The 23,081-nt window shown below is 37.6% G+C and overlaps 1 protein-coding gene across 9 annotated transcripts in view; it reads left to right on the top strand.

Annotated features, from left to right (window-relative positions):
* The first annotated feature begins 10,305 nt into the window (after positions 1-10,305).
* The window catches only part of Ih (hyperpolarization activated cyclic nucleotide gated potassium channel Ih), a 278,665-nt gene continuing 265,889 nt past the window's right edge, over positions 10,306-23,081 (top strand). For 2 of the 9 annotated variants that reach the window (XM_076438051.1, XM_076438057.1), the window contains exon 1: positions 10,405-13,810. The gene's annotated coding sequence lies outside the window, so the exon portion shown is untranslated. Of the gene's footprint in view, positions 13,811-23,081 lie in introns of all 9 variants that reach the window. The other 7 variants (XM_076438060.1, XM_076438055.1, XM_076438053.1 and 4 more) reach the window with 6 other exon arrangements.

The following is a 23,081-nucleotide window of genomic DNA, read 5'->3' as shown; positions in this document are numbered from 1 at the left end:
AAAAAATAGTTTACGAAACTTTGAAGTTGTTTTTTCTGAGAACGGTTGACATGAGACTTATAGTTCCCTTGAGATTTTCGTTTGCCGCGATTTACTATACGCTGCAGTCAAAATAAATTTGGACCTTGCAATTCGAGGTAAATTTTGCGGTTCATTTTTTTAACAGATCTCCACCGATCCAGAGGTGCAGAATCAGGCTACAGTGGTTGCGACATATAATTTTGAAACTCCCTGTACTTTATCGTTAATTTCGTGATTATTGATGAGAAGAAATATTGAATTGCTCGATAAATACGCTCCTCTCTTCTCGCCTATCAATTTATCGGTGCTTTCACTGTCGGCCAGTATCAGTTCTTTTAATTTCAGAGCTGATATAATTTCAGCAATCCGTCATCCAATGAAATTTGGCATACCTTTGTGCGGCTCTACCAGCCACAATCTGTCGTGTTCAAAAACCTGGTACGGCTCTCTAACCCTATGGAATGACGGGTATGGCGACGCGATTAGAAAGAGATCGATGAAACGTGTTTACGGAAAAGGTTTCTACTGTCTCTGCCTGAATGAAAATCCCGTTGAATTTACTTTCAAAGTATCTGCGACTCAACTTCGCTTTCGTAGAATCTGGATTCTTGGACATTTAAATATCACGCACAAAGAAATTTCTAATAAATTGATTGCGACCTTTTTTTGCATTTATGGAAACAATAAGTACAAACAATTTAAATTAACAAATGAAAAAAGATTGCTCCTTCTTGAAATTCATGCAAATGATGTTTAATTTGCGTGATGATGCACAGTTTACCTAGTGAACTATTACCAGAATTGTATTCAAGCTTTAAATGCAATAAAAAATATTATCTGGTTATAAGATCATATATTTATTCTTTATTTTTTCATTTTATTCGATTAGGATAGGAACCTATCACGAGGGGTCAAATGGCCCATTTTAGATTTTTTAACAATTATTGAAATTATGAAAGTGTTTTCATGGGAGTTTGTTGAATATATTTTTTGACTCCGGTATATATATTACAGCAAAAATCGTACAAAATATAAATAAATTTAACCTTTTTATTTTTATAATACAATAATACAAACTAGTTTCCAAAATATCGTTACCAAAAGTTGATTTTCACGTTGCAAATTGCGAGTTCGACGTCCAAATTCTGGCTAGGCTAAATCTAAAGAGAGTCTCATCACAGGAAGAACGCTGTCAACAACGTTTTATCACAGAACACGAGCTGATGGAGGGCTCGAGGTATCGATAGTCGTAAACCCTAAGTCATCAGAAGGAGGAAAAGCTGCAGCTTGACTTTTGTCCTCAATTACTTCACTACACGTGAACAACGCAATAATGCCTCTCCTATATTGGGTGTCCCAAAAATGCTGTACTTCCTTGAAAGGCTTCCTAAGGTCATTTGAAGTAACTTTTTCCTTTGCGAGAATGTTCTACGCGGCTTTGTTAAGGAGTTATTAACGAAAAACCACGGACCAATCAGGGTGCGGCAACAGGTCCCGCCGAGCGTTGCGTTAGCATTGGCCGAGCCAGACTACGTCCGCTGTAGCCGCGCCTTAATTGGTTAAGGTGTTTTGCTAATGACTTCGTAACAAAGCCGCGGAGAACATTTTCACAAAGAAAAAGATTAGTTCAAACGACCTTGGGAATCACCCCTTTTAACGAACAATAACAGTCTTGACACTTTAACATTCTTATGTGTTACGTTAAAACAACGCAATATTTATTTATTTTACTAGTAAATGCTACTCTGTTGTTTCGATAATCAGATAGCCTAGCTTAACCATTCTTTTCGCAAAAATGGCAGAAAATGTCGAAAAATGAGAATGTATATTCTTGAAGCATTTCTCAAGAAACGAATTTTGAATAAATTTAAACATCGTAGGTTATATGGAATTTTTGTTAAGATATTTTCCAGTTTCCCTCAGGCTCTTCTTTCTGCTGCATGGATTATACACATTCTGTACAGTGGTGTATACATATGCTACACACGTTTAAACATGTTTGATATTTGTTAAAAATATAATGAAACGAGAAAACACGAATCTTGATTACCTTGGTAATCTGTCGAAGCGACGATTACGGTAGAAAATTTCGTCGATAGTCAGCGAGAAACAGAATTTTCCTGAGAACCGAGTGCAATATATGAAGACCGGAAATGTTCTAATTATTCCAGATACGTTGGCCTCTGGCATATTTCTCTCGTATGTCTGAATCAACAGCGATAATGAATACCATTCGTTTTGCCCGGAGATTGCAAAATGATAATTGGAGATTCAACTGTGTGCACAAAGTGGTTTGTATTGGCTTTGAGCCAAAAATTACCACAGAATTAATTTTTCATATTGTGTTTTGGCCATTAGAATCTCCATTTGCTCATTCTATTTTCCATGGACAGGTTGTTAACTAACCTAGTTCGAAGTGTTCAATGTGCATGATTTTAGTTAAGCAACTTAGGTTAAGTTCAATGCTTAAAGAATGTTATCATTGTTAAAAATGTTCCACTGTCAAGCTGTTTAAGAAATATCTTTTAAAGTGTTTCATTCGTGTGAATTTAGTTGAATCATTTGCAAATATTAATACAATTACTTCTACATTGGTATAAATTAATTTCGAGATAATCATACTTATTGCTTGGATCATTTTTGCTAGCTTCAAGTGAAAACAGTAAAAGCTCGGACAAAGCACAGAAAGTTAGGTTAGGTTCGATGTATGTTCAAAACATATTTTCATTATTAATAGTATGAAAAACATACCACACGTTTGGACGCTTGTAAAAATGTTCCCAAATGTTTTCTATACACATTTTAATATAAAAAGTTATTCTATAAAATACATGGAAACTAATAATGTATACTTGTAGATTAAAAATGATTCAATAAAAATGTTTCTAAACGATCGACATTGGAATATGACATTGAAATTATTTTTAATATAAATTATAACCTAGAAAATTATTATAAAATACATACAATAGGCAGCACGGATGCTAATACAGAGTTTCCATAAATGAAACTTTTATACTTTCATTTGAAACTAAAAAGATTCTTTTCGAGGCCCGTCGTCTGTAAATCAATTCGCTGTGCTCGTAAGAAATATTTGGCCGCTTGTAAAAATGTTTGCTCCCATAAAATCCGATAGAGCGTCGCGTTAAATGGCACATGGGGAACGTGAATATTCATACACATCGCGTAATTGGTAAGTTTCGAGCGATTTTGACGGAGCGTTTATGCAAAGCGCACCCCTATAACGCGCTGTGCCATGGAGTCGATTCCGATGGGCGAACGAAGGAGCCCATTTAATCCCGTACATCTGTAAAAATAAAAGGGCAACGGCGCGAAACACCGCCCACGAGAGGGATTGACGCGAATACGACGTTCCGGGCGCATCGTTTATCCCCCATTTTTATTGCAAACGCATATCGAATGTAACGGCGCAATGGCTTGTAACTGTAACGCGCACTCTGTTCCCAGCGTTCGCTTCCTGATGAACTTTCGTATTCTTTCATTTTTTTACATATTTTTCTCTCTTTGTCTTCCTTCGTATATTAAACGGATCAGCTAAGTTAATTAAAAAATGTTTTGTATATTGCTGTTTATGTAGGAGAGACTGAGAAGGGTTGATTAATGTCGGAGAAACAAGAATGCGTTCATTTTTCTGGCACGGTGTAATATGGAACATTCAATGGTATATTTGTGCCATTTGTGCCAAAAATGAGTAGGCGCGATTGAAAACAGTAAAAATATTAGAAGAATTTAAAGATACTATTATTTTCGACCTATTAGACATATTAAGAAAATACATTTTTATTTTGCATAAAAATCCGCTGTCTGGTCATAATTATTAGACGTATAAATTAATTCGTGATCCTTACAATCGATCGGTAAAAGATTTATTTTAAATCCAAATCTTTTACCCGCCAAATTGAAGATTCAAGAATTATGTATGCGATGAATAATCATTAAATGCACGAGGAAAGGGCTACGAATTAATCGTTTAATGTATTCATATGTGTTAAATAGTGTTAATAACATTTTCGTGCGTTTTTATTAATATCGATGTTTTTCCGAGTCTAATGGAGCATGAAGTCCAGACTTTTTATGTTTTATGGTTGACAAAGCTTCCAAACAATATTGTGATTTCTTTTTCAGTAGCGTCGTTCTCTGTGGTTCTAAATGGAAAATATTAGTAAAGTGTTTATAAATGCGTAAATATTTGCGAAATTAAGATCAGGTGATGGGTCGAGCCTGCATGAACGTGTTATTTGCGAAAATGCGATAAAGAGGCTTTTGTCCTCCATACAATAATATTTATTCCGTGGACTGAAAATAAACCGCGAAAACACGATATCGAAAAGAGTATGTAGTATGTACTAACGAGTAATAGAATCTGCGACATTTCGATTTAATGAACTTCCATTTTTCTACATTCTATGTTAAACTACACAAAAATTTAACGTGTTGATATACTATTAGACTCGACAATAAAATAAAATAAAAATGTAAAAGCAGGTATTTGAAACTGTGGCATATCAGAAATATAGTAATTGAAAAAATACGTATAGGTGAATTACCAATTGAACTCATATGACGATTTGTTTTTATTTCGACAGGGAGTAGCATAAGTATCAAAAAATTAAATTCGTGTGAAAGTTTTGTATACTACAATTACGGCAATTACAAATATGAGTTAGTGGGTATGAAGATTAATTTTTATTTCGACAGAGAGAAGTATAAGTACACGACGAGGGGAAATCGATTATCGATCGATGCGATCGCGCGCACTATAATCTAGAAGGCGTCACGCAAGTAAAAACAAGGATGCGTCCTGTCACAGTATGTATTACATGTTATCATATTATTATATTGCTGTAATGTTTAATCCAAATAAGTGAATGTACACATATGTATTGAATTAAGTTTGAATGCGTGTGAATTCAGTTTATATAAAGATTTATTTTTATTTCGATGGGAAGAATTGTAGTCAATGATTTAGTTGAAATTGAGCATCAGTTTATTCTACAGCTGCATCTGCTCATTGAAACTTGCAGAGTAGTATCCTGGTTACTTCTTTTGTTTCTGAGATATCTTTCATTTAGGTAGAAATCGTACAACCACAGTTAGCATCGCAAATTATTTGAATAGAAAAAGCCCTTTTGAAAGTTAACCTTTTCTCTTCCTCGAACAAACTTTGCAATTACTTCCTCATCAACATAGTTCTACGCGTCGTTATATTCTTTCTGCCGCGAATACATTACGTAACGAACAGAACAAAACGTGAACGACTCAACTTTATTCTTTTCGTAACTTGTTTTATGAAAATTTATAACGCTGTCATACATATGACAGAAAAGAATAATGATCTATTTATTCGGAAGTGTATCTTAATATACGAATAACTAAACAATGTAGGACTATTTGATTCAATTGAGATTATGATGCGAGTTCAATAGATTTGTTTTATGAAAATCTATAATGCTTTGTTCATATGTTTGAAAAAGAGGTTAGGTACTTCAATTTTCGAGTAACTAACGAAGGATTATATTCGATTCTGTTGACTTTATGGTGCGTGTTCGCTAGATTTGTTTTACGAAAATCTATGATATACTTTGTTCATAGGTTGAATAAGGAGGCTAGACTATTGGGCGTACTACTTTAATTTTTCAGTGACTAACGAAGGATTTCTTGTTTCTGTTGACATTATGGCGAGAGTTCACTCTGTTTTGCACTCTTAAAGTATTCGTCAAATTGTATACAGAATAACAAAGTAGTGTGCGAAGGCGACTGTGCTTATTCAAATTTCACAGATACGCAGAATGTGGAATCAGGCGTGGCGAGTGAAAACCGATGTAAAGCGTCCTTTGCACAATTTCATTCCCGTACACATTTCGAATGTCAATCAGAATGTCGATTTGAAAAACAGTGCACACCATAGAAATACATGAGCCGCCAATTCTTCTTATAAATTCTTGTGAAATTTGTCTGTTAGGACAAGGACCCTAGAAATGAGTTTATGGTACGGTCGACCATCTGGGAGTTTTTTTTTTTGATGTTCCATTATTAATTTATTATTAAGTCATTGCCATTTCTTTAGTAGACCCCGGTCTGCAGCCAACATGTGGCACATAATAATAAGCACAATTAAAAGGTTTTATCACTTATTCGTTCAATTTAGCCTCGCGGGTTCAAGAGACCGTGTCGTCAAGTCCCAGTGTCGAAGGGTCACGTTGTAAATAAGCATCTGTGCAACATAAGTGGCGCAGTTCTGAACTTGTATCTAATATTTCTGATATTTTTTCTAATATTTCTGAATCTTTGAAGTGTATCTAATATTTCTTTCTAAGCCCAAGTGCCTCTATGAGGTATTTAAAGAAGAAAACGCTTTAAAATCTGGCTTCCTCGGACTCGTACCTTTTATGTTGCAACCCCATGTAGTTCGTTAGCTGACCGTAACATTTCGGTAGAGTCCTCTATCGTACTAGGGCATTTTCTACAGAGTCGGTAATTCAGAACGGTGGACAAAAAATGCATTGCATGCAATGTCCATACTAATTTGTGATCAGGCACAGACTTAGTGGATGAGGAGTCTGAGCCGATATTACAGCGCAAGGGATGAAACAAATGTTAGATGTCTCCGTCAGTCTAAGGGTTAGTTAACTACTGTCCATGAGAAGAGAGTCCAAATGATTAAGAGTTAGAAGGTGAGTCGCATTCTCTGTTGGATGACGCCACCATCCAATTTTGTTGTAATCGGAATATACTTTGTTGGTAAAGCTTCACTATGAACTAGAATAAATTAGCCACCTGTTGTTGCGCGTATACTTTCTATTCAAATTTATTTAAATACTATCTGTTTTACTCTTGTTTATTATCACGACTCATAGAAATGGAACTGGAACCAAATAAATTTTAAAAAGTATCGTACAGAATGCAATTTGGAATTGAAATAATATGCAGTGCTTCAAAAAGGCTTGTATTTTCGATATAACATTTCTTTGTATCGATTATAATTCGCCAGATATACTTAGTACGATAGGAGAATGATGAAACGAGCATTACCTTTTGAGAATTGCATGATGTCCTGAAGTATCATGAATAGACTGCAAATTTTTATGCAAATTAAAATCTTTCTGCCTCCTTCGCTGCAAATGTGCTTCATCGATAACTTATATTAGTTGTTAAGGATTTGATTTGCCCACAAATATTCTGAAAAATTCATCAATCATTTAATAAGGCTTCTTTGATTCTTTCTTGCAGTTTATAAATTTGTAGATTCTGTAGACAAGTTAGGAAATAGAATAAAAGAATTAATATATTTTTGTTACAATTCTAAAGAAATTATGATGCGACTCGCAGTCTAAACCACCGATTATAGCAGTATAAGAAAGCAACCCTTATTTCGTCGGTCGTGTCCTGAGCTTTCTGCGCAGGGTAGGCAACCATTGTGGACGTCGTTGTAACTTCCGTTTAGTCCACCGTGTATGCAAATCCAGGCCTACCAACGCGGGGAAATGATCACATCGACCGCGAAATAAAATTTACGGGTGTGCTACGAACGAAATTCCGCCTATATCTTCATTCCAGTTTTATCAGCGATATCGATTGAATGTGGTCAACCTGCACAGTGATTTCGGTATCGCATAACCTCGGCGGTGGTTCGTGCTGCGAGAATCGTTGCATAAAGCATACCGCCATCGTCCTCGTTCACCCACACAATGAATATTCCAATAGATTCCTTTTAAATGGGACAATTAATTCATTATTGCGACGAAATTTTCATGAACACTGCATATTGTTAAATACATCACACATAAATCAATTGGACCGTTGTAGAAGATTGTTTTAATACGTACACCTACTTTCATTAATTTTTTAAAACAGTCTTGAAAATTCTGTTGCTTTCTCGAGAAATCGACATACGAGTTCATTTTTAACATTATTTTTAGATTCTGTTCTTGTCGAATGGAGCAATATGTTAAATAACATATGAGTAAATGAATTGTTCCACTAAAAAAAAATAATTTCAATACAAACAAGTTCTTGTCTTCTTAAATCGCAATAAGGTGATTTAGAAAATCATTTATATTAGGTATTGTTATATATGGTATTCTCATATTAGTAATGATCTTGAAATTAGTAGTTATATTGTATCATTAGTAACACTTACACATATAAATGGTGAAATTAATCTCGAAATACAAGTTACACAATTTTAGTTTCTAACATTTTTAATTCAATTTGGGAAGTCTAAAACAGCGATTTTATTATTATATATTATTTTTTCTAGTATGGGGTTTAGGGGATGATATAATACATTTGGAAATTCCACACTGGTTACTCTGCTTTCAGTCTCACAAATAGTGAAGACATTTATGGTTGGTGAGCAAGGTACGCAGCTCTCGAGCTGCATTTCCATTAGGTTCATTTCAAAATTTAGTATCTCGAAAATTGACTACCATGTACAGTCTAGTCTGGGTCCAACATAAGGCCAGGTTAGATCCCGCTTTGTCAACGGTTTCAGTCCTCGGAGACCTAATTTCAAGAGAGTGTGTTGACTTTTATCCACCAACTGTAGGGTAGTCGCACTATATGGGGACTATGTATACAGGAAGGATCACTCAAGGGGTCTATGTATTTTTTTTCACTGATTTTTTATGAACATGTACAAAATTGTTCAAAACTAGGTCCATTGTTAATCATTTTAGTGATATAAATTTCACGTATTCATTTTTATTGTTAAATGCATAAATTTCGCAGTCTGTTTCTAAATTACGCATAATAAACTTTTGATTCAACTCGATAACTGAACGCACACTGGGGACGTTCGAAATAAAAATTACCTCTCGGCGGCACTGTCAATAAAAATGATCGATCACCAGTTTATAAAACGACTCATTGAAATAAAGTAGACAATTACGTTACCAGGAGGAACTTCTGAGAACAAAGGACAGGAAACTGTTTCCCTGCAATTCACCGAGTAAACGCGGCAACATCAATTCTGAAAACAAAGTAACATTTACCTTTTAATTACCGGATGGCGGGCCTTTATGCGTTCACAGCTCATTAGGGTCTTCAAAAAAAAAAAGGTTGAACAGAATGTCCCGTAGAATTTTATTCCTTTCGACGTTTTATTTCAGATACTAAAATTATTTATACGGAAATTTCATTTAATCTCAGTCGTAAAACTCCCGACCATAAGAACAGAATTCGGCGGGAGACAGAGCTGATAGCCAAGAGCTGTCCAATCAAATTTATTGCTTGAACATTGGAATAAAACATTTGGACTTTAATTTCCTCCCGCTGTGTCTTGAATAAAATACTATTGAGCTTTAATCCAAGCAAACTACTCAAGACATTTTGCCTTTTAGATGGTCGGAAAATTAAATAACCATTCCGAGCTTTTTAACCAGAAGTCTTAGAGGTTCAAATTCATTTAGAAATTGCAAACATTTTATCTATTTATCTCTTTCCCCACAAAGAATGAATTCCTCAAACATTTTATTTATCTTTCCCCAAAAAATTAATTCTTCAAACATTCAAACATTTTCGAGTATTCAAAAACCCAGTATCTCCCTTTATATAAAAAGTTCAACCAAGTCAAAGAACTTGTATTCTTGAAATATTAATTTTCTTGGTAGTAAGTGTTCGTCTATCATATTGAATAGAATTAATTTTCTCAGCAATATAGAATATCCTAATGTTTGTGCGTTAAAATCGATTGAATCTCTAGACATATTTTCTGTATTTCCCTAGTAACCGCGGATCCTCTTCTTCCAAAGAATAATTCTCTTAGCAACAGAACATTCTAAATTCCCAACAAATTAAGACTAGGTTTACGGGACCCGTCAAAATGACGGGTTCTAATATTTTTAATTGGGGATTATTAAGATTGTAAAGATGCTTCCCTGAGGAATTATGTACTAAATTTATTTCTTTGGATATAATATATTATTGTGGAAAAATGGCCAAAAATTTGGATAGACACACACTTGTTGTGTTTATAAAATAATGTATAATAGTTATTTCTAGTTTTCCGTAAACCTAGTGTTAATAAAAACCCCATTCTCTATATAAAAAGTCAGTCAATCATGGAATCTGGGTCCTGTTTTAAAAATTCTACCAATAGAAACAATCTCCACTTTTCAAATTCGAATTCCCTCATCAGCTGGTGAGGGTAGTGATCGTATGGTTTATGCGCCTGAAAGCGCATCCGTTTGCGCGGCGCAGTCGCAGTGTGTCGGAATCGAAGCGGCCGACGAACAGTCTACCGGAAACGTCGTCAGGCGTCGCAGCGATCGTCTCTCCGACGGAGGGGTTGCGATTCCCTTTTTTCCAGTTTCGTGGGGGTGGTTCTCGTTGGAGGGGCGGGTATGGCCCGTGGTTGTCACGACGGAGGCGTATCAGTGTGAGGCCGGCTATCAGCCGCCTAACATCGAGGTCGGGGTTACGCTTGCACACGTAACACGACTGCCGCAGGCACCCACACCTTTTCCTAAACCCGTACACAGACACACAAACAAACACCCACAGAAACATCCACACAACCACTTACACATATCTGAACACGGTCCTCCGCACACGTACGCACACAATCGCGAACGGACGTGCCACGGATTCTCGCGGATTCTATCTCTCTCTCTCTCTCTCCCCTTTTCCCTTTCGCTCTTCAACTATCTCTCTCCCTTTCTTCGACTCTACCGATATTATCTCTCTCTCTCACTCTTACTCTTCCTGCGAGATGAGAGCACGGTGGCATCTGCCGGACTCGTTCACGCGGGGAATCCTTTCTGGGCATCGACGGGCGGGTAGCCTTTGCTCCATGCAGTATGCGTCGTAATCGATAAGGACGAGAGCGAGAGAGAGAGAGAGAACGAGAGGGGTCGCGTGTATATGGGATCATCTCGAAGGAAACCGTCGCGCCCTTCGAGCATGTCGAAATGAATGAAAGCCGCGAGAGATCCCGCGAGCTTGGAAGATAGACGACGGGGAGACAGAAAGATAGAAAGCTGGCGTGTGTGCGTGTCCCTGTGCGTACGAGCGGATTGGGCGAGGTGAACGAGTGAGCGTCTGTGTCTGTATGTGTGTGTGTATATGAGCGAGTGAGAAAGAGAAAGAGAGAAATAAAGAGAAAAAGAGAGAAAGGTAGAGAGGGAGAGAGAGATAGAAAAAGGAGAGAGATCTCCAAGGGAAAAGAAGTCGTGGGTGGACGAAGCCGAGGAGGATCGTGCGCGGCGTGCGTCCGTGAGGAACCGCTAGAAAAGGAACTCGTCTAACCCCGCAGCTAATGAACGGGTCGCTATCTTCGTTCTCGAGTTGCTCGCAGGAACCGTAGAGACTGTGCATCGGGCCACGCACACCAGGGTCCGAGGAACATTTTGGGTATAAAGAGTGGTGGATGAACGGAGGACCCCTGGGGCTCTGGTGTCGTTCGGTGGAGATCGGTAGAAGAATTCTCGGGGGTGGAAAACGCGGAGAGGTGTCCCCTCGGGGTGGCCTTGGTCGGTCTCATTCGGTGTCCCTCGAGGAAGAGTATCTCGGGACGCGTCGGTCGGTGGAGTGCGCCGGTTATCGGGCGGTAATTAAGCAGTCGCGAGGAATTACTCGGTAATGATGGCTGGTCGGGATTGACCGGAGAGAAGGAGCAACGGAGCAGGACGCATACACACACAGACACACGGGAAGAGACAGAGAGAAAGAGAAGGCGTGCGCGCGGCCGAGCTATACAACGACGACGGGACACGGGGCGGCGAAGCGGCAACGAGTCTGACGGAGAGGGATTCTTGTCGGCGACGCGGACGACGACGGAGAGAGAGAAGGGGCGCAGGATAAGCGGCCGGATCCGTAATCGGGGAAAATCAGATGTTCTTAGTCCGGCCGTTCGCAGCACACCGGATATGTCGTTAACGAGGAAGGAAGCAGGAGCCCCGAGCGAGACCGCTCGAGCGGATTGACTTTGGTTGGCGGGTGTCGCTTCAACGTCGTCCTCCTTCTCGAGACGCGAGAGTCAAGAGAGAAAGACAGAGAGAGAGAGTTGGGAGAGAGAAAGGAGGTGTCGATGGGTTTGCGAGGGAGAGTCGGTCCCGTCGAAGCGTGCCGCGAACGAAGAGTGACGGGGTTAGGTCTCCAACGATCAAACCGATGATTTCCGATCGATCCGGTGGTGGCATGGCAGCAGCAGCATCGTGACTATCGCGCCACCGAGGATACCTCTGTACACCGTGATCGCGCGCAGAGCCTGCCATGCCGTCGGGCTGCCGTCGGAGACGCTCGCCAACGTCCAGTGACGACGACACCTAACCAAGAGAAAGAACAAGAGAGAGGGAGCAAGAGAGAAGGGGGAAAGAGAGATGTGCCATTTTCGTCAGGGCCGCGCGCACAAGTGAAAAGATCCGAATCTCTCTGGAGATGCTCGACGGGTTGCGCGACGGAGGGGGAAGCACGGTGATCAACAGTGACGTGTGAAATAAAAGACGTACTCGATAGAGTGGCGAGAGAGAGAGAGAGAGAGAGAGAGAGAGAGAGAGAGAGGGAGAGAGAGAGAGAGAGAAAGAAGACAGAGGGAGAGAGATAGATAGAGGGGCCAGGAGAGGGGATGAGATGGCAGCTGGATACTCGCGCGTGTACCAGCCGAACGTGGAAGATCGCGTCGTCGTCGTCGCCGCGACGGAACGGAGGAGCCAGCAGGGACACGAGACCAGGCACGCGACAGGATTCGATCGTCTCTCGGCTGACATAACCGTGTCCCGCTCCTGAAGCGAAAGTCTCGTTCTGTTTGTTGGTGGAAGGATCTTACGTCTTCGTGGTGTCGCGGCAGGCCCCGCCAGGATAATTCTCCTTCGGTCGTTTCTTATGCGTTCTCGGCAACGACGACAAGGGAGAAGAGGATTCGGCACATTGGCCGTCGTCGGCCCGTCGCACGTGCGCATTGATGGTCGATAGCGAAACTCCTTCCAGTCGGATACAAAACCCGGAATATCGGCCCCCAGAGTCCCCCGAGGTTCTCGGAACAGGTGAACAGGTTAGTGCACGCTGCGGGGACCGGAAACACCACGCGCAGTTCGAAACAACGTCCATCCGTCCGTCCCCCTTCGATCTTTTTCCCTCCGATGGAACGCTCAGTCTCTTCGACTTTCTGAGCAATCGGCGACTAGTCGCACCAATCGTGTACAGCCCGAAGAGAGAAAAGAGAGAAAGACAGAGGGACCCAGTGTGGGGGTAATATGCCTGGTATACGAGGCGGTGTGATCGTTTCGAGCGAGCAACAGCAGCACATGCTACGGGAGATCCGTATCAATTCGCGACTGTGATTTCTAAGCTTAAGGTTAAACAATTTATTAACAAGAGGTAAACGGAAGCCAGGGGCTCCGAGCGAGGATCACGACGATGACGAGGATGACGGTGCAAGACGCTGCGGAGTAGATGCCTGTACACGCTGTGACTAGGTTTCAACAAATCGTCCCATTGTGATACTAAGATTATTTATTAAGGAAGGAGGTAGTCTCTCGAAAAGTGAAACACGTGCGCTCAAGGAGATGTGGGTGTGAATGAAAGGGGGCGCGACACACAGTGGTGCCAGGATGAAATGCAAGTGTAATTAATGGAAAACGATGGTCGATCGCGGGGTATGCGTCCGATCTACGAACTGTGATACAAAGACTAACACGATATGGGGACACATCTGATCTTCGATCACTGACGCCCGACTCGCGTGCACCGATTCGTCCTGGGGACACACTGTGGGATGAATCCAATGGCTTGGGATCAGGTTCACGGATGCCTCGTGATACGTTTACAGGTATGTCGGTGTCACTCGTGTCGCCACTCGTGTATTTGATCATTGAAAGCTGGTCCGTTTGATTTATGTATCGAACTATATGTGGTAGAATCAGAGATCGAAACAGTCGTACAACTTTTTGATAGGCTGTATCGAGGAGCTTTTTCGAAGAACGTTTGCACGTTGTCAGTTTCGATTAGAATGGATAGAGAATAGTTTTTGAAAATATTATATAAATTTGTTTGATCATTGTGATTAATAGTACTATGTCAATATTAAATCATTATTGCAGCAAAATTGATAGTCTGAGTATATTGTTTATTGTTTATTCTTGGATAAATCATAGTTCGAAACTTGCCTGGATTTCTCTTCCGGGACCCTCTTGCGATAAACTGTATGAAATTACTTGTTTTCGAGGAACTTTTATTACATGGATTGTAAAATACCTGTTCTATGGGAACACTTTTTAAAGAAATTCCTGAGGGTAACGTGTTTCCTTCCATAAAAATTCCACAAGAATAATATAAGTTCGAATATTTTTAAACACCCAAGTCAGCCGTTTATTTCGATCTCTGGTTAGAAAAGAACGAAATGTGTTGCAGACAAGTATTGAAGTAGAAAGTAGCAGAGATAAACAGGTAGCTGTCACATGACAAACTTTTATTTTCGCGCGCGCGCGTTTCCCATAAATATTTAAAAATTAATTTAGCCCTGTGAAGCAATTGGAACATTTTAGTTTTTGTTTTGTTAAATAAATTGCTTCTATTTTGTCTGACTTCTGTGATTGCTGTGTCGGCGATCACATGGTAATTTTTAGATGAAAGTATGCGAACAAATGCGAGAGTCAGTGTTCATTTTCAATTCATGAAAATGTTGACGGTTTTGTCCTGGAGTTTCTTCGATGATAGATTTGTGGACATGGATTCCATAGCTGCGTTAATCGAAATGGAACTTTTTAATTTATAAGGGAAGAATTGGAATGCGTACGTCAGATGTAGCGCTACATCAATCAAAGTCAACAAAATAACTGAAAAAGAATATTTACAATAACTGCAACTTTCACCATGAAATGTGAAATCCATCAAATTAACGGGCTCCGTAAATCTAGCGATTAAAATATATCGCTATCGTTAAAAAAAGGCTTGTGTGAATCAAATGTGTTGACATTTCTTTCAGGCAATTTGATATTATTCAATTCAGACATTGTTTGCTTTTTTATAATTACTGAAAATCATCGAATGCATTCGTACATAACCTAAAATATCAGCCATGCAATCACCAGTGATGATTATATATAATAATCACCGGATTAATCACATTTACCGTAACATATACACTGCTAAAAAAATGATACACATCGCCATTTTAAGTATATGTTTAATTTTAATACGTGGTATATTCGTATATTTTCAATCTCTTCAATTTAACAAATGGATTTTTGTACTTGACTGTACGCATTATTTGAACAGTTTTCGAAACAATTAATCCAGAACACAGTAAAAAAATAACAATAGACAATAAAGATGATTCAGAACGTACGGTGTTAATGAATTGTCACGTCGTTTATGTTTTATTTCGCATCTTTTGTGTCGTAGATCATTCATATTACAGTTTGGAATAATGATATCGAGAAATCAATTATTGTCTGACAATTTAAAAACAATATATCGAAGTGACTGACATAACATAAATATACATGCTACATTTTTCAAAATTGGAGCACCACGTTCACCATTTTTTCGAAAATAAATACAATTGTAAATATTCCTCGCGACGAAAACGAATTCCTACAATAACAAAATCATATTTGCATTGATATTTGCATTCATTGAAATGGACTTCAGTTGTTTTTAAATCGCAAACGTGCTCCCAATTTTTGGCATATGTTTCTCCGTGATTAATAGACTACGTGATTCAATGCAAATGCACGTTTTTATAAAATTATTCAGGCAGGGGAGAAACAGATTGATTTGCTTTATTATCGGTTTCAGTGGATCACGAACAAAATAAACTTGTATTTTATAAAAATTTACATTGAACACGCTTCTAAAGAATTTTTATACCCTATAAATGCATAATGATCTACAGTTATTATCTCTATTTACCTTATTTATGCATTCGCGGTAAACGGTGGGGGTTGTTTCAATGTTTCCTAAGAAAGTTACTTGCGTTCCAAATAAAAAGAAAACGTTTTATGAAAACGTGCGGTGAAGGCGGTGAATGCGGTGGATGCCTGTTCACCCAGTTTTTGCAAAGTGCAACGCAGCGCTTAATGCTTCACATGTGAAACGGTCATATGCATACGTTTTATTTTTTCTATTAGTTACTTGCAAAATTGTACGTGCTTCAGAAAAATTTCTTCGCAGCGTGACACGTTCCATTTTCGTTAATTTGCAAAATTCAAATACATACGACATAATGTTGGCTAAAAATTGGAACAGTAAATATTGTGTAACTTGTTTGCACTGGTTACATTTCTTCGCTTAAAATAAACGAACAAAAAACTTTCTTCGCAACGTGACACGTTCCATTTTTGTTAATTGTGAAATTTAGTTGCATACTTCTAAAAGAAAATTTATATTTTATTTTGTTTGGCAAAAGGTTTCAAGTTATACTATATAATCTTCAGTACAAATTAAGAAAGTAAATGTTGTGTAATTTTGCCACTGTCAAGGGTTGTTTAACACGTTTATTTATTTATTTCATACAGTAGTATTTGATCAACGTACATCTTCACGCAGAACTGACAGAAATATTTGGGAAATGAAAAAATTGTTACTCTTGAAATAATTTTTTGCAACACGTTACAATGACAATTGAAGAGTTTCTCGTTTTCATTTGTTGCGAACATAGAATCGACATAAAATAATATCGGAGCGAAGTTAGCACAGGTGGTTTAACAGTACGTCGAGTGCGCGTGCACTTGAAACAAATTTTGAGTTCATGGATTTGGGTAACGAATATTGTTTCGATTTTTCTCTCGATTATATTGCATTCGATTAAAAATAATTGAATTCTTTGTATAACTGGCGTTTTCCTATTACGACTATCCCCATCGTTTAAATTACAAAATATAGAAGTGAGACTCTTTCAAAAAACATTTTGATAAAATGTTTTATAAAAATATCATATTTACAATTATTTGCTAATGCAGTTACAGAGACTGTATGAATAACATTTTTCTGCGATCGTGAGAAATTGAGGTGTGCCAGTGCTGAATTAATAATTACAATTTAATTGTAATTATTATTTTAGTATTTTTATGAGTTAATAGTAATCGTTTAAAATGTTTTATTTTTGTTTGCTATTATACTGTTTTTCGATAATTAATTGTTAAAACGTTTTAAGTTTAATATAATTTTATATTCTTAAATGTTCTTAAATATTTCGTGTTATTTCTTTTATATTTTTAAATGTTCTTAAATGTTTCATATAATTTTATATTTTTTTTAAATTTCTAGTTTTGGGCAAAGTTAATTCTTGATGCATCAAATTATTGGGAACTCGGTCATACAGTTCTTTACAGAAAATGACGTCAAATCAGAGATTAAATATGAAAATTAAATCGCGATGGTATTTTGTTCATTTGATTGAATATAGTAAGTATTGATTGATAGCATTAAATACTTTTTGGGGCTTTTAAAAACATTAAATCGGGTCATGCGATTTAGATGGTCAGGAAAATGTTGATATCTCGTATAGCAGAAAATTATCGGCTTCAGAAAATTATTGGTTTCCGTATTATTCAGTTTTATTTATTCAAGATTCCCGATGATCAAAGTTCGCGAAGACTACGATTTGACGGGACTCGTCATTTATCCGAAAACTCGAGGAATTTATTTTGGCAGTGACGTATTTTTATCGGCGGCGGTTCGGGGGACGTGGTACGAGATAAATTGACATGAAACTTTTTTCAGTCGGGGCTTTTTTGTTTCGAGAAAAATGTCTTATTTCGTCGACCAAGTGGCACGGAAAGATATAGTACACGTCTATGGCGTCGGAAGCATGTGGCGGTAACGCCACGTCCGATGCGCAGTGTTCAAAACCGCGGTCAGGAAGAATTATATGTTTCAATTTCAAACACTGCACTGATCATTACAACTAAGAAGGAAACAAGACACACGAGCCAATTTTAATGAAACTTATACAACAGATTAGAAAAATTATTAGACACATTTTTTTATAGGACGTCGTCCATGTTGAATGGGTGAAAACAACCCCGAAGTTAATTCAAGTTTTTTTTTACTGAAAGGTGCATGATTTTAATGGAGAATTCAATCGTATAAGAAAATGTCGATAAAAGTAACTTCTTTTGCAATTTTTCTTACCAAATGTTATTCCATTTTTTATGCGAACCTCTGAATCAAAATATTTTCGAATACTTTTATTCTTTGTCTCGTACAATATTAATTAAAAAATGTATAATATCTTCCAGGCACATAAAATAATTAATTGCAGGCAATAATTTTTTTATTAGAAAAAGAGATTCAGCAACTAATAAATCACAATATGGTACAAATTTCGGACATCTGTTTTACATATTTGACTATTTAAACAATTTTCATAGGTAAATATTAGTCTCGAGAATGTTACGTGAAATTCTTTTCCTTTCCAAATTGCAGTTTGAAACATGGCACGTCGTTGAGTATTAAAGTACACTCGTTCATGTGATTTTTTCATGGAAACGAAACTACATTCGTGGAAAATTTATTATACAGTTTCAATTTACGCCGAAACGTGGTCTACGTTTCCGTTTGAATTTTAAACTTCTTGCATGTATCATCCTCCATTGCGGCGGCATTCGTGCACGCGTACCTAAAAGAATCTCACGGTTTTACGAAAACACGCTCCCACGCAACGAAATTTATGGTATCACTTCACTCGTGTTCGAGTCGTATGAAAGAATATCGTGTCATATTTTTCACATTATTAAATTGTTCAATGTTAATCTCGAATAATATCAGTTTTTATTAAGACAGTAATCTTAACAAACGGCACGGTCTAATCATTGTGATTGTACATAAAAAGAATAAGAAAAAAAATTTCGTGCGACATGTTTTTATCCGAAGTTTTAGATAGGAACCGTCTGACGCATCTGATCATGCCCGACTAATTTTACTGCTTGCATATACTATTACACGCGCACCCGACGGATCTTTAAACTCTTACAATAACGATTTTTTTACAATAATAATGTAAGAGAGAAACGCTCAACATTGGTAAATAATCCAATTTAATAAAATGATGATAATAAGTTGACAGTAGCATTACACCATTTGTGCATTAAAAGTAGAAATGGACCATTGTTGCTAGACATATTCAGAAATACTTCTGCTCCAAAAATTTTTATATTACACTATTGACAATACACCTTACGCGCGAAAGGATTTAATTTATATTGCTTCTCGTCCGTTTGTTTCTCTATTTCCCAAACAATGTATTCGTTCTTGCTACTGAAACGAATGGCAAATAAACGCTTCAGATGTTGCGTGGATAAAATCAATACAAATAAATATATATCTAATAATTCAGGAAACATGTTACAATCGTTCATATAATAACAATACAATTTTTCTTTCCTTCCGTAAATTATGAATACTACAAGTGATTAGATATTTTGTAGCCTGCAGTGTATATACTGCGTGCTCTTTAAATATGTATGATAAAAAGTCTTGTAGAGCCTTTTAATACTAGAAATACACACGATTTAAATTGACTGGTTTGTAATGTTATATATTCTAGATAGAATCTTCACTGATTTGTACGATAAATCTTGTTAGATTGCTCTAAATTAAATTATTTACATATAAAACACGAATTAAAGCGCGAATTAAAGAAGCAAATATTGTTCGAACTACACCGTGTTTGGTCTCATTTTGCTCGGAAAAATGTCACAAATATGTCGATAAAAGTTTCACCAAAAAATAATTGAAACCACGTGGTGGGGGTAAATTTGTCACGAAAAGATCATGCACATCTGTTTCATATACATCGAGGCTATTAACGCCCAGGCTCGCGAAGATCGTGGAAGGGAATTCGAAGGGGTGACGGTGAATGGAACTTGATCGGCTGAAAGTTTCTATTATTCCAGTATTCGATATCCGAACGTCCTTGACTTTATTCTCGCGTTATCATTGCAAATGAGTCAACGCGCGGCGCACAGCTTGAAAATATTTCCGGTACAAGGAGCTGTGCGAATCGACTTAACACTTTCGGCGCCTTTACGGCCGTTTGACGAACGATAAAAATCACGTGTACACATTAGCGACGCGGCGGTAGTCACGCGAAACTCGCGCCACGCGAAACTGATTAAGCAAACACGACCCCTTGGAAATAGAAAAAGTGATTCCGGTCGGTCGGGACGTAATCGCGGGCACGCGACACGAATGTTGAAAAAACATTGAAAAATTCCATCGACGAGCTTCTGAAGTTTGTTTCACTCGAGTTCCCAACCAGCGGGCACGGATGATCCGAAAATATTGAACATCCACGCGGCCGCTAATGTTTTATAATATTTTCCGTCGGAATCGAATAATATTTGGAAAATGATTCGTTGTTAAAACAAACTCTTAAGGTCCCGGATGTAAGAGGAAATTCCGTAACGCACTCAAGATGTTAGTAGAGGGAGGGTTAAAATTACATTTTCTTTCTTTTAAATCCACACGTTCTTGTTACTTGAGAAATCAGCTTTGAGAAATCCCATTTAACTCCCAAAATAAAACTTTTCTGCATCAGTTGCAAAATAGAATATTGGTCCAGCGACCCCCACCTCAATTTTTATTGGTATCGTGTGCAATTCAATGCGAATTCAATGCTTCTAGGTTAAAAGATAATCCCCGAAAATTTGAAGTCGCTAACCCTTCGTTTAAAAATAACATGAGGGTAAACACCCTTAACTTTATCATTTCTTTTTCCGGTTGCGAATTAACATATTCAGATGAAAAGAAACCCGAAAATACTCGAACTTGCCTTCAGCATTTCATATATTTGTTTCAAAATTGTGAGCTAATTATTAAGGGTAGAAAAAAAGTTGTTTATCCCTAAAAAAATTAATCTTTTCTTTCTACCCTTAATAATATTCTCACAAAATTGTTATTTTGTTATGTAGTCTCGTATGTGTCGAGAACTGATTGAATAACTTTGGAGAAGTCCTGTAGATCGAGTTGCTTGGAACGATGTGTGGAACCAATCAAATCACCTAATCTCTAGCTTCTCGGTTTGAGTATGCGCACAAGAGTAGTGATAGCTTTGCTCGGGCGATCTTTACAACAGTAAAGTGCGGAGTAACTTCATTGAAACTGCGAATTCTAACATGCCAGTTAGATCAGTGATGCTCAAAGTAATCTCCGGAGCTTAGTTGAATTCTGCACCACTGGCGGGTAACTGTGTCTGGCTATTACTCAGTACTACTACTTGCACTAAACACAAATCTGATACGATATTGTCTAGGTTTCATTGATCTTTCTATTAGGTTGCCGCGGGGTTGTCTTACCTAATAGACAAGCTAGACAGAGTGTTTAGTGTCTGCACAAAATTGGAAGAGAGAGACAATACTTACAGGATCTTTGAAAAATATTTGCTCCTTGAGAAATTAATCATTGAACTGCTGATCTTTATGCTAAATAAAAATTTTCTTCACCAATTGTAAGATATGGTAGATGCATAAAGTTTCATTTCTCCCCTTAACAATTATTTTTTAATTATTTAAAGACTAATATGACCATATTTTTGCATTCTCCTGATACTTTACTGCTTTATATTTCACTTCCTCATTTTTATCAGAAATACAATACATAACTTTGCATTTACTATTTTACTATAATGTTAACTAAGGATTTGCAAGAAAAAGGACACATTAAATAAATAAAAACTCCGACATTCTGTATATTTTTCTGATTTAATTCTGCTAGATTACAATTTTGTTAGTGAAAAATATTTAACTAATGTTCTCGACGCTGACATTGAAGTCTCTCTTAAAAATAGCATAAATGATTCTGTATCTCAATGGAGAAAACGCGGAAACTGCGGTGGATGTTATTATGATTGATTGTATGCGAATTATATATGATTTGTGACGTATCAAACACAGAAACACTACCAGCCATTTATTTCCGACTAATTTAATAAGTCCATCGATTTATGTCAGATTACTGTGAAAAATGAATAATCCCGGAGCACCGGAAATATTTATTGATATTGATTTGAAGTAGCCTATGGTTAATCACAGGAGATAAATGCTGTTCGAATATCCCAATTTTCAATCGATTTAATCGAGATTGAAACTTCCACTGAAATAAAAAATTGTATACGACATTTTTCTATTTGTATGTTCCACGTGGTGCCATCCATTTTCCGGTTGCATCGCCAGTTACAAGTTAGACGACAGACACCTCGTCAATCTATCTTAATATATCGAGTGAGCGCAAAAGTTTTGATGGATTCCCAGTAGTTTGTATAATCATTATAGTTTTAGGGAAACAACGAACTTGTCGGTGTATTATATAATACATCGTTGGCAATTTGGAGCAGTCGATTATCGTTTAAATCGGAAATGGGGTGCATCGTTGTTTTATAACATATTTGAGAGTGAGTACTTGTGCACCTTTCTGTCGTAACGACGTAGAAATTTCAAACTTGTGAAGGATGATTCATCATTCATTATGATTTTAATTGCTGTCATATGTCTCAACGTTCCACAATTACAAATTGAAAAAGAAATTAATAGCCGTGCAATTTATAGTGTACCGGGATTGAAAAATAGTCTTACTAAATAAACATCTGAGAATTTATTTGTACATGATCGACAGTTTCTAGACGGGCAAAGAATTAGCAAAAAAATTAATATATTGTACAAGGAGTGTGACAAGAACTGGCGTGATAAGAGAAAGTTGACTCAACAAACAGAGGCCTTAATATAAATTAATAGACGATCGATAGATTCCTGATAGCGAATTCGTTGGCTTCGGAAGCCCATTAAAGCTCCGCATCCGAGACCGAAGCAAGGATCTAGGAATTTGGATCGCAGATATCTTCGAGTAGAAAGACCGGGGGCTCCAGGGCATGGAGGGAGAGGGTAGAAGACAGTAAAGAAGTCTAGGAAATGTTTCGGCTGCTGCCCCGAACTCCATTCGTTCAATGAAGTGCTCATTCAATGCAATCTATACTTACTTAGCTATAGCGGCAAAAAGTCGAGTGGATTCATCCGATGTATAGTGAGTGCTGACGGGCATGAAAGCCCCTGTTAGGCCAGCTCCTTCTGTCAATAGAAAGAGAAAGAGTGTACAAACAGGAG

The sequence above is a fragment of the Lasioglossum baleicum genome, chromosome 14 (assembly GCF_051020765.1).
Source record: "Lasioglossum baleicum chromosome 14, iyLasBale1, whole genome shotgun sequence".
Taxonomy (NCBI): Eukaryota; Metazoa; Arthropoda; class Insecta; order Hymenoptera; family Halictidae; genus Lasioglossum; species Lasioglossum baleicum.
Note: the sequence above shows the minus strand (reverse complement) of the source record. Positions and strands in the feature narration are given on the sequence as shown.